The sequence below is a fragment of the Ascaphus truei genome, chromosome 3 (genome assembly GCF_040206685.1).
Source record: "Ascaphus truei isolate aAscTru1 chromosome 3, aAscTru1.hap1, whole genome shotgun sequence".
Classification (NCBI taxonomy): domain Eukaryota; kingdom Metazoa; phylum Chordata; class Amphibia; order Anura; family Ascaphidae; genus Ascaphus; species Ascaphus truei.
The window spans coordinates 326,079,549-326,091,935 of record NC_134485.1 but is presented as its reverse complement, the minus strand read 5'-3'; positions in this window follow the sequence as shown (position 1 = coordinate 326,091,935).

Here is a 12,387-nt window from a genome sequence, read left to right as displayed (position 1 = left end):
GATACACGTCTGATGTATGTATATCTGCATGCATGTATACCTTTACATAGTGCCCACAGTGTTCTTGGTGCCTTACAAAGACAGTACAGGGAATTATAATACAATAAGCGCAACAAGGACAAATAGGAAAGGAAATCCCTGCACCGGAGAGCTCACAATCTAATACGCATGGACACACCACACACTAGGTGTACCACTGATCTAGAAGATCGTAAACATTTTTGCCCATCCCTCTAATGCCATGCTGTCACTTGTCCCATCTTCCCTACCTTACTCTCTACTCCATCATAGCCTGCTCCTCTTTGCACTCTCTTGCACTCCCTCCCTTACTGTGTCTGCAACTCCCTGTGCGCACTACACTCCCTTCTCTACTACTCATCTACCTCCGTGCTGTCTTTCTGTTTCCACCTACCAACCTGGCTGTTTCTCCACCAGTCTCTTTGCACTCTCTCCTGCCCCATGTGCACACTGCTCTCCATTCCATCCTTGTCACCCACCTGTCTCCTCTCCTTGCTGTCTCTCTATCTCCTCTCATCCTTGCTGTTTTTCTCTCTGTCTCCTCCCCTCCTTGCTTTTCTCATTGAGGAGACATTCTGTTTTTTGCAGGTGTATATATAATATATATCTATCTGAACCCCGTTATAACGCAGTGCTTGGGGTCCACATAATGAGACCGCATTATAACTGGGATCGCGAAATGGCCGACGCGCGAGGACTTCCCGGCATCTGCAGCTCTCTCCCTGTTTCATCAGGCTGCGTCCACATCTAGGTTTTTTTTTAATATATATATAACATTCAATGTTTAACACACATACACACATATATATAGCACCTGTTCCGTTCCTCCCCTCCCCCATCAGGACAGGTCCAGGTACTGACAGGCATCAAACCATCTGCATGTGACCCAATCAGTACCCTCTCCAGGTATGACACTCCAAACTGCCGGTAGGTGTGCCCCTGGATAGGACAACATTGTAGCTATCCAGGCTACAACTGCAGGCTAGGCTCTGTGCAGGAGTTTAACCCAGACACTGCCTTTTCCTATCAGGACTTATGTCGTTGAGGCCTGTGGAAATGCTATAGCCAGGGGCACTAGGCTGCATCCTCCCTCTGGTGAAAAACATCCTCACGACCCTGCATGAGGAGCATAATTTATGCACCACCAATAAATTGTGCCGGCCCACAGAATTACAAGACCAACATAGCAACAACAATAAAATGCATTAACAATAGTGGCATAACTGGTTCTGCCCGGTGCAGTACAGTTCCTGCTCTATGTTACCTCCTGCCTCAATATGCAGTACTTTTGCTGTAATCAATAATAATGATCAGGGTCTGGCTTCCGGACAAGTTTACCCTTCTTATGTGGTACGGTCACAGAGTAGCATCTCTTTTTGCCATACTCGCTGACATACTCTACTCTGTCCAGGTGAATGTTGCATCCCACCTGCCAGACCTTAACCAACTACTCAGTGCGACATTCCCTGAATACAGCTGTAGTATTATATTTAGGGGCCATATATTCTCTCACAGCTCCTTAACTCACGCATCCCTATGAGCTTCTGCAGTTCTCATTAGCGCTTCAGTGAGATAAGGGTAGTCATACCCATGGGAGCACCTGAACCTCTGTACTAGGACCCTCTCAGGACGGCTACTCTTCATAAGATTTTGCCCACACGCCATGCCTGGCAATACCCCTGGGTATCTAGCTTGCAAACAACTGGGAATATTTGGCCTGGATATGGTGAGTGCCCCCATTCACTTCTCCTGCAGCATATATCCCATTCAATTTCAACTACCCCTGTTGTTTCAATCTCAGCAGCGCCTCCAAATGTAGCACCATTTTCAACCCCCCCCCCAACGGGAGATGTGGTAACTACATGGGTGTGCTCTGGTACAGGAGGTCTGAGGGCTCCGCTGGTGGTTTATGGGAGCAGCAACAGGACAGAGTTTTCCTTCTTAGGGCTGTTCTATAGAGGGTGCGCTTGCTGCACTGTGCGCGCGCGCGGCAGTTGTAGTTGGCTGTGGTTAGTCAGCCTTCCTATAATAGGACTGCATGCGTGCACGGCAGTGAACGTGGAACCGGACGACAGGGGAGAAGATGGGGGAAATAAAGATTTCGCGCCACTACTGCCGCTGAAATGAATGTGTATATGTATGTGTGTATATATATATGTATGTATGTATGTATGTATGTATGTGTGACAGGGTGAATGAACGTCACCAGCCATATGCCTGGAAAACCAATGTTTAGGCTGGCAGTGCAGCGAGGTTAAGTTGAGAAGGGCTGTTTAATTTGTCTGACCCCAGCTGCATAATCAAGGTGTTAAAACCCCAGACTGTACACACATGCAGGAGAGCTGGTGAGAAGACAGGACTGAAAATGCTGACGAGATTACTGCTGTAAGGTCTGTGTTGCAAAGTACATGTGTGATGAACTGTCTGTCTCCTGCATACAAAAGAGAAGCTGCCTTATTTTTGTTTTGCATACAAAAGAGAAGCTGCCTTATTTTTGTTTTGTCTGCTAAAGAGAAGCTATTTTGTTCTGCCTGCTAAAAAGAAGCTATTTTGTTTTGCCTGCTGAAGAAGCTATTTTCTTTTGTTTGCTGATGAGAAGCTATTTGTTTTTGGTGTGCTGTATGTTTTAAGGCTCAAATAAATATGCCTTATCCAAAGAACCCGAGTGTATGGTTGCATGTACCCTGCAACAGTATATATGTACAATGTTAATAAATAATTTATTTACCAACTTATTTATTTATTATAAACGTATTTAACACATACATATACATACACACACACAAACACAATACCTCACTGTCGCTCACAGCATACACACAAAAAGTGTGGCGCGATTGGACCCCACAGGCACATACTCTCTCCAGCAAGACACAGAGACTCTTGATGGTACAACTGGTCTTTATTACTCTTCCACATTCCCTGGAGCAGACCCCAGAGGCTTGAGGCCCCAGGAGTCCCTCCTCAGCTCCCTCACCCCCTGATGGGGCAAGGGGAATCACTCCCACTCCGCTGAGGGAGGGAAGACACACACAATTTGGTGGCGTGCCAGCTTTTATACCCGGGGGATGGGCTTGTAACCCTGCCTCATAACAGGTCAAATCCAGGTACTGACAGGCATCACACCATCTGCATGTGACCCAATCAGAACCCTCCCCAGGTATGACACTCCAAACTACAGTAGACATGCCCCTGGATATGACAACATTGTAGCTATCCAGGCTGCAACTGCAGGCTAGGCCCTATGCAGGAGTTTAACAACAACACTGACTGTTCCTATCAGGACTTATAGTATTGAGGCCAGTGGAAAGGCTATAGCCAGGGGCACTAGGCACTATATATATATACAGTGTTCGACAAACCTATATATTTGCTCGCCCCGGGCGAGTGGATTTAACCCCCGGGCGAGTAAATATTGGCCCAAGCAGCACACGTTTGGTACTAGGTGGCGAGTAGATTTTTTGGTGATTTGTCAACCACTGTATATATATATATATATATATATATATATATATATATATATATATATATATATATATATATATACACACACACATACACACACACACACACACACACACAGTGGTCGACAAATCACCAAAAAATCTACTCGCCACCTAGTACCACACGTGTGCTGCTTGGGCTAATAGGAGCTCGCCACGATGTTAAATCCACTCGCCCGGGGCATGCAAATGTATAGGTTTGTCGAACACTATATATATATATATATATATATATATATATATATATATATATATATATATATATATAGTGCTTGACAAATCACCCAAAAATCTACTCGCCGAACCAAAAAATCTACTCGCCACCTAGCCCCGCCCCAACCCCGCCTCTAGTCCCGCCCCAAACCCCACCCCTAATCCCGCCCCCAGCCCCGCATTTAAAAAAACTATAAATTAAATAAATTGAATAAATTCCTAGTAAGAACATTCGTTTTTGACATAAGTTTATTTATTGTATTACATTATACTACAATTAGTCCTTGTGTGTGTGTGTGTGTGTGTATAAATGTCGAATCTAGAAAAAAAAGCCAGATGTGAATGACTAGTTTCCTGCACCCCTTAACTAGTGCCTGGATGCCCCGCTACACAATATTTAAAGCAGCAATCCCGCCTGGGATCTTACCTGATCCGCAGACCCTCAATGTCCAGGTACCTCATTCCCGCAATGTTATACATTAGGGAGGTGTTCCCTACCTGTCTTCTGGGTTACGGGGGATTCCGATGTCTTCTGTGTAAAGCTTGAGTCAGATCTAGAAGAAAGCAGTATAAGTTATTTTGGTGTAGTATAGGGCAGTTAAGATATACAGGGTAAATAAAATATCCAGATCCAGATTGTGAGACAGAGAGAGGGTGAGACAGAGAGAGGGTGAGACAGAGAGAGGGTGAGACACAGAGAGGGTGAGACACAGAGAGGGTGAGACAGAGAGTGGGTGAGACAGAGAGTGGGTGAGACAGAGAGAGGGTGAGACACAGAGAGGGTGAGACACCGAGAGGGTGAGACACAGAGAGGGTGAGACACAGAGAGGGTGAGACACAGAGAGGGTGAGACACAGAGAGGGTGAGACAGAGAGAGGGTGAGACAGGGAGAGGGTGAGACAGGGAGAGGGTGAGACAGGGAGAGGTTGAGACAGGGAGAGGTTGAGACAGGGAGAGGGTGAGACAGGGAGAGGTTGAGACAGGGAGAGGGTGAGACAGGGAGAGGGTGAGACAGGGAGAGGGTGAGAGAGACGGAGAGAGCGTGTGAGAGAGGGTGAGAAAGACGGAGAGAGGGTGAGAGACGGAGAGAGACGGAGAGAGAGACGGAGAGAGAGATGGAGGGAGAGACGGAAAGAGGGTGGGAGAGAGGGTGAGAGACAGAGAGAGGTGAGAGACGGAGAGAGGGTGAGAGACGGAGAGAGAGAGAGGGTGAGATACGGAGAGAGAGGGTGAGAGAAGGTGAGAGACGGAGAGAGGGTGAGAGACGGAGAGAGGATGAGAGACGGAGAGAGGATGAGAGACTGAGAGACGGAGAGAGGGTGAGAGACGGAGAGAGGGTGACTTTGGGGGGATGGGTTGACTAGGTGGGGTGATTGGGGGTGTGGGGTGACTGACTGGGTGATTGGGTGGGGTGACGGGTGTCTGACTGGGTGGGGATTACTGACTGTCTGACTGGGTGGGGTGACTTGGCGATGGGGCAATGGGTGGGATGACTGACTTTTGACTGACTGGGTGGGGGAGGAGGGTATGACTGACTTTATGACTAACTGGGTGGGGGGGTGACTGACTGACAGGGTGGGTGGGTGACTTGGGTAGGTGACTGACTGGGTGGGTAGGTGACTGACTGGGTGGGTGGGTAGGTGACTGACAGGGTGGGTGGGTAGGTAGGTGACTGACTGGGTGGGTGACTGACTGACTGGGTGGGTGGGTTGGCTGACTGACTGACTGACTGACTGGGTGGGTGGGTGGGTGACTGGCTGACTGGGTGGGTGGTTGACTGACTGACTGGGTGGGTGGATGGGTGACTGACTTACTGACTGGGTGGGTGACTGACTGACTGACTTGGGTGGGTGACTGACTGACTGACTGGGTGGGTGACTGACTGTGGGTGACTGACCTTGGGTGGGTGACTGACCTACTGACTGGGTGACTGACTGGGTGGGTGACTGACTGACTGGGTGACTGGGTGACTGACTGACTGGGTGGGTGACTGGGTGGGTGACTGGGTGGGTGACTGGGTGGGTGACCTTGGGTGACTGGGTGGGTGGGTGGGTGACTTGGTGACTGGGTGGGTGACTTGGTGACTGGGTGGGTGACTGGGTGGGTGACTGGATGGGTGGGTGGGTGACTGACTAACTGACTTGGGTGGGTGACTGACTGACTGACTGGGTGGGTGACTGACTGTGTGGGTGACTGACCTTGGGTGGGTGACTGACCTACTGACTGGGTGACTGACTGGGTGGGTGACTGACTGACTGGGTGACTGACTGACTGACTGACTGGGTGACTGACTGACTGACTGGGTGGGTGACTGGGTGACTGGGTGGGTGGGTGGGTGGGTGACTGGGTGGGTGACCTTGGGTGACTGGGTGGGTGGGTGACTTGGTGACTGGGTGGGTGACTGGGTGACTGGGTGGGTGACTGGATGGGTGGGTGGGTGACTGACTGCCTGTGAGCATTCAGCCCCCCCAGCCTGTCTCTCTCCTCTCCCCCCCAGTCTCTCTCTGCTCTCTCCCCAGTCCAGCCTGTCCCCCCTTGCATCTGTTCCCCCCCTACGTCCGTTCACCCCCCGCCTCCACCTCTGTTCACACCCCCCCCTCCACCTCTGTTCACCCCCCCCCACCTCTGTACACCCCCCTCCATCTCTGTTCACCACCCCCCTTACCTCCGTTCACTCTCCCTGCATGTCGACCGCCCCGCGGGGCCTAAACGGGAGGCCGCAGCAAGAGCGGAGCGAGGCGCCTGCTGCAGGGGGGAATAGATCTGGGACCCGGCAGCCCGACATGGCGCTGGCGGCGCCGGTCCACCGCAGCCTCCCGCTCCAGCTCTGCAGTGGGTAGTGGGAGTCCCCCCCCCCCCCGGTACCTGTTCGGGCCTGGCCCACTGCAGCCTCCCGGAATAGCGGCCCCAGCTCTGCAGGGGATGGTGTGAGTGTGCGTGAGCGTCCCCCCTTCCCCCGGTACCTGATCAGCCTCCCGTGGAATTGCAGCCCCAGCTCACTAACACACACACACACACACACACACACACACACACACACACACACACACACACACACACACACACACACTACAAGGAACGGAACGAACACACACACACACACACACACTACAAGGAACGGAACGAACACACACACACACACACACACACACACAGACACTACAAGAAGTGGAGCCGGGAGTCCCACTCACAAGAGGAAGGTGGGTATCTGGGGCCTGCGGGCGACATCGAGGTCTGCGGGTGACATTGGGGGGCCTGCGGGAACATCGAGGTCTGTGGGTGACATTGGGGGGCCTGCGGGGAACATCGAGGGGCCTGCGGGGGCATTGGGGGGGAAATTGAGTATGTGGGGGCATGCGGGGGACATCCTCCCCGATGGGAAACGTGGCCGGAAGGGGACGGGCTGGATCTAGCAGCTAACTTTGCTAGCGCGCGTGCCCCCACCGGCTGCATCCATGGGGACAGAAGTCAGAGCCCCTGGCAGCGATCGGGGGCAGGGGAGGGGGGAGAGAGAGGCTGACCCAGAGCTGCCAGCCTGCCCTCTTCCCCGCGTCAGACAAATCAGGGAGAGGCATTATTTATTTATTAAAAAAAAAAAAAAATTGAAAATTTTGGCGCGAGCAGGGTAATTGATAGAGCTGCAGCACGGCTCGCCAGCGGCCTAAATCCACTCGCCATGGGCGAGTAGTTATTATTATTTGTCGAGCCACTGCACGGCAGACCACATTTCCAGGGGTCCCTAACACTAATATAAATTCTTAATAACCTGTGCAATACCAGGAAGAATGATTTATAATAAATCTGTCAATATTAGTTGCAAAGTTCTAAGTGCAGTGGCTCAGGGGGCTTACAACAATTTTGGCCAAAAATGTTAAACTAAAAGACCATTTTATTTAATAGATATTTATACATATATATTTAGGCACTGTACCGTGTATGAGTTTCACTGGATGTGCACTGAGCTCTGTCTGTGTTTTATGTTCTGTCTCTGGTTTTAAATATATATATATATATATATATATATATATATATATATATATATATATATATATGAAGGCTTTAAAAATTTAGTCTTGGTCCCAAATACCATTGTTACAGTCTTGTCAGTGTTTATATACAGGCATACCCCAGTTTAAGGACACTCACTTTAAGTACACTTGCGAGTAAGGACATATTTTCAACTTCAGATTTTACTCGTTTTTTCAAAAGGCATAACAGGTACATTCTGTCACCTTCGCTGTCATTTGTAAGTGCCACGACTAAGCCTCTTGTCACATAAACACATAAGACAATATTAGGTTAAGTGGTGGGAAAAAATAAGGGGGGTAGTGGAGGGGGAGAGCCGCTAGTTTCTCCATTTCTGGTTCCTTGGTGGACACTGCTCTTTGTCTTCTTCCAATTGATGGTTACTCTGGTGTAACCCCTGGCTTAATGACTAAACCCAACCCTATGTTGGATATCACCTGTGGCGTCCCGCAAGGCTCTGTTCTGGGGCCCCTACTCTTCTCAGTGTTCATCAATGATCTTCCCACAGCTTGTCAGGAAGCCTCAATACACATGTATGCAGATGACACAATCCTATATGCAAACAGCCATAGCCTCTGACATTGAACACATACTTCAGTCTGACTTTTTGAGACTTGAAAACTAGATTTCCCAAAACAAACTGTTTTTAAACCCTGACAAGACTGTAACAATGGTATTTGGGACCAAGACTAAATTTTTAAAGCCTTCAGTGACTAAGCTCCAGATCAGAACCAACGCTAACACCACCCTAACTCCTGTTACTAGTTTTAAATACCTGGGCATATGGTTTGACTCCCACGTAACATTCGGAATGCACATTGATACCCTGACATCCAAAACCTATGCCAAACTAGGTGTACTTTACAGGACCAAATCCTCCCTAAGGTTGCTGGTCAGAAAGCGTATTGCACAGCAGATGCTAATGCCAATTATCGACTATGAAGACATAGTATATGGCTCGGCACCCCAAACCCACCTTGGCAAAGTTGACACCCTCTACAACTCAATTTGTCGTTTCGTTCTCCAGTGCAACTACAACACACATCACTGCGAAATGCTCAAAGAACTAGATTGGTCATCACTCGAGTCTAGGCGCAAAATTCACCTTTCCTGTCTTGCCTTCAAATACTTTCTGGGCAAGCTACCCAGCTACCTGAACAAGCTCCAAAAGACTGTTCATAGTCCCATGGCTCAACAAAGTATCCGGCCGCTCCTCCTTCTCTTACCGTGCACCCCAAAACTGGAACAACCTACCAGAGACTCTCACATCCACCACCAGTTTAAGTTCTTTCAAAACTAAGGCTGTCTCACATTTTTATCTGGTCTGTAACTGTTACATACGCCTATAATATACATCTTCTCTAACTGTGCATGCAATGTCTTGTATATAATGTATACCCTGTTCATTTATGTAACTGTATTTGTAACCATGTATTATTTGTCATATTAACTCTATGCCCAGGACATACTTGAAAACGAGAGGTAACTCTCAATGTATTACTTCCTGGTAAAACATTATATAAATAAATAAATATGTACTAACCCAGTGGTTCCCAATCTGTGCGCCGCGGCGCCCTGGTGTGCCGTGGCTTGCCTACAAGGGCGCCGCGATTATCCTCCCCACCATCCCTCCGATCATCCCTCCCCACCATCCCTCCTTAATGCTGGCCAGGCCGCAGGGGATTGGCTGCAGGTCAGAGGAAGCCGGGGGCGGGGCTGCCGCTTTGTGCAGAGTACACGGTGAGTGTGTGTGTCTGCCATCCCGCTCCTGGCTCCTCTGTCTGCTGGTGGCTGCGCAGTGTCCCATCCCCTTCTGCCCCGGGTGATAGGAGAAGGTAGGTAGGGGGGGGGAGGAGTTGTACATTTGCCTGTCCTGGCGGTGGGTGCAGGGGGGGCAAGGAGCCGCCTGCACGGATCTCCTGCCTTTCCTCCACCCCACCCCCCAGTCACTCATATCCGTCGCTGCCTCTGCTCTCCACTGTGTGTGTGTATCTGTGTGTGTGTGTATCTGTATCTGTGTGTATGTGTGTGTGTATCAGTGACTGTGTGGAAGGAGCTGCCTGCACGGATCTCCTGCCTTTCCTCCCCCCCCTCCCTCCCTCCCCCCCAGTCACTCACATCCGTCGCTGCCTCTGCTCTCCACTGTGTGTGTGTATCTGTGTGTGTGTGTGTGTGTATCAGTGACTGTGTGTGTATCAGTTACTGTGTGTGTGTGTATCAGTGACTGTGTGTGTGTATCAGTGACTGTGTGTGTGTGTGTGTATCAGTGACTGTCTGTGTGTATCAGTGACTGTGTGTGTGTGTATCAGTGACTGTGTGTGTGTGTATCAGTGACTGTGTGCAGGGAGCCGCCTGCACGGATCTCCTGCCTTTCCTCTTTCCTGTGTCTGAGAGAGTGAGAGTGTGTCTGAGAGAGTGAGTGAGAGTGTTTCTGAGAGAGTGAGAGACAGTGTGACTGAGAGAGTGAGAGAGAGTGTGTGTCTGATAGAGTGAGAGTGTGTCTGAGAGAGAGTGTGTCTGAGAGTGTGAGAGAGAGAGTGTGTGTCTGAGAGAGTGAGAGAGAGTGTGTGTCTGAGAGAGTGAGAGTGTGTCTGAGAGAGTGAGAGTGTATCTGAGAGAGTGAGAGTGTGTCTGAGAGAGTGTGTCTGAGAGAGTGTGTGTCTGAGAGAGTGAGAGAGTGTGTGTGTGTCTGAGAGAGTGAGAGTGTGTCTGAGAGTGAGAGAGAGAGTGTGTGTGTCTGAGAGAGTGAGAGAGTGTGTGTGTCTGAGAGAATGAGAGAGAGTGTGTGTCTGAGAGAGTGAGAGAGTGTGTCTCTGAGAGAGTGTGTCTCTGAGAGAGTGTCTCTGAGAGTGTGTCTCTGACAGAGTGTGTCAGAGAGTGAGAGAGAGAGTGTGTGTCAGAGAGTGAGAGAGAGAGTGTGTGTCTGAGAGAGTGAGAGTGTGTCTGAGAGAGAGAATGTGTCTGAGAGAGTGAGAGAGAGTGTGTGTCTGAGAGTGAGAGAGTCTGAGAGAGTGTGTCTGAGAGAGAGTCTGAGAGGGTGTCTGAGAGAGTGAGAGTGAAAGAGTGTGTGTCTGCTAGTGAGAGAGACTGTGTCTGAGAGATTGAGAGAGTGTGTCTGAGAGAGTGAGAGAGTGTGAGAGAGTGAGAGAGTATGTGTGAGAGAGAGTGTGTCTGAGAGAGTGAGAGTGTGTCTGAGAGAGTGAGAGAGTGTGTCACAGAGAGTGATTGTGTCCGAGAGAGAGAGAGAGGGTGTGTCTGAGAGAGAAATGGTGTGTCTGAGAGTGAGAGAGTCTGAGAGTGAGAGAGTCTGAGAGAGAGAGTGTGTCTGAGAGATTGAGTGTGATTGAAAGTGTCTGAGAAATTGAGTGTGATTGAGAGTGTGTGAGAGATTGAGAGTGTGTCTGAGAGATTGAGAGTGTGATTGAGAGAGTGTCTGAGAGATTGAGAGTGTGTCTGAGAGATTGAGAGTGTGTCTGAGAGATTGAGAGTGTGTCTGAGAGTGTGAGAGTGTGTCTGAGAGTGTGAGAGTGTGTCTGAGTGTGAGAGTGTGTCTGAGAGTGTGAGAGAGTGTCTGAGAGTGTGAGAGAGTGTGTCTGAGAGAGTGTGTCTGAGAGAGAGAGAGTGTGTGTCTGAGAGAGAGTGTGTGTCTGAGAGAGGGTGTGTGTCTGAGAGAGGGTGTGTGTCTGAGAGAGAGTGTGTGTCTGAGAGAGTGTGTGTCTGAGAGAGCGCGTGTGTCTGAGAGAGAGAGTGCGTCTGGGAGAGAGCGTGCGTCTGAGAGCGTGCGTCTGAGAGAGCGTGCGTCTGAGAGAGAGCGTGCGTCTGAGAGAGAGCGTGCGTCTGAGAGAGAATGTGTGTCTCTGTGTCTGAGAGAGAGAGCGTGTCTGAGAGAGAGAGCGTGTGTGAGTGAGAGAGTGAGAGAGTGTGTGCCTGAGAGAGACACCAACTGCGCACTGCAACTGTTAGGTATGTATATACACCTTTGTTTTTACTTTGTGCGCCGCAGAAAAATCCTGATTGCCTTGGGGAGCCTTGAACCAAAAAAGTTTGGGAACCACTGTACTAACCCCTTGTTTATCTCCCTGGGAAGCCTCAACCTGAACTGAAGGACATATTTTCAATAGCACCATACACCTATGTCTGTATGCTCGCTTCGCGTGTACGGACACTTATTCTGCCCTACAGACCACCGTAGTAGTGACGTGCTGATTACCCTCGCCCAATAGGCAAACGGCAGCTCGTGCATGCGCCTGTTAGCACGTCCTGAACAGCAATACCGGCTCCCTACCTGCACCGAAGCATCGTTAAGTGGGAAAAAGTATTGCTTCACTTTAAGTACATTTTCGCATTACATACATGCTCTGGACCCATTGCGTACGTTAATGCGGGTTATGTCTGTATATATATATATATATTTTAGCCACACACATGAATAGGAATGCAACACCCTCTTACATTTTTACACCTACCCACACCATTGTTATACACTCCCTCCACACACACCTTTTGTAAAGCACCGTATACACTGTGGACATGTTATTAATTAAGATTTACACGCATACACACACACACACACACACACACACACACACACACACACACACACACATATGTATACTCTAACATCACA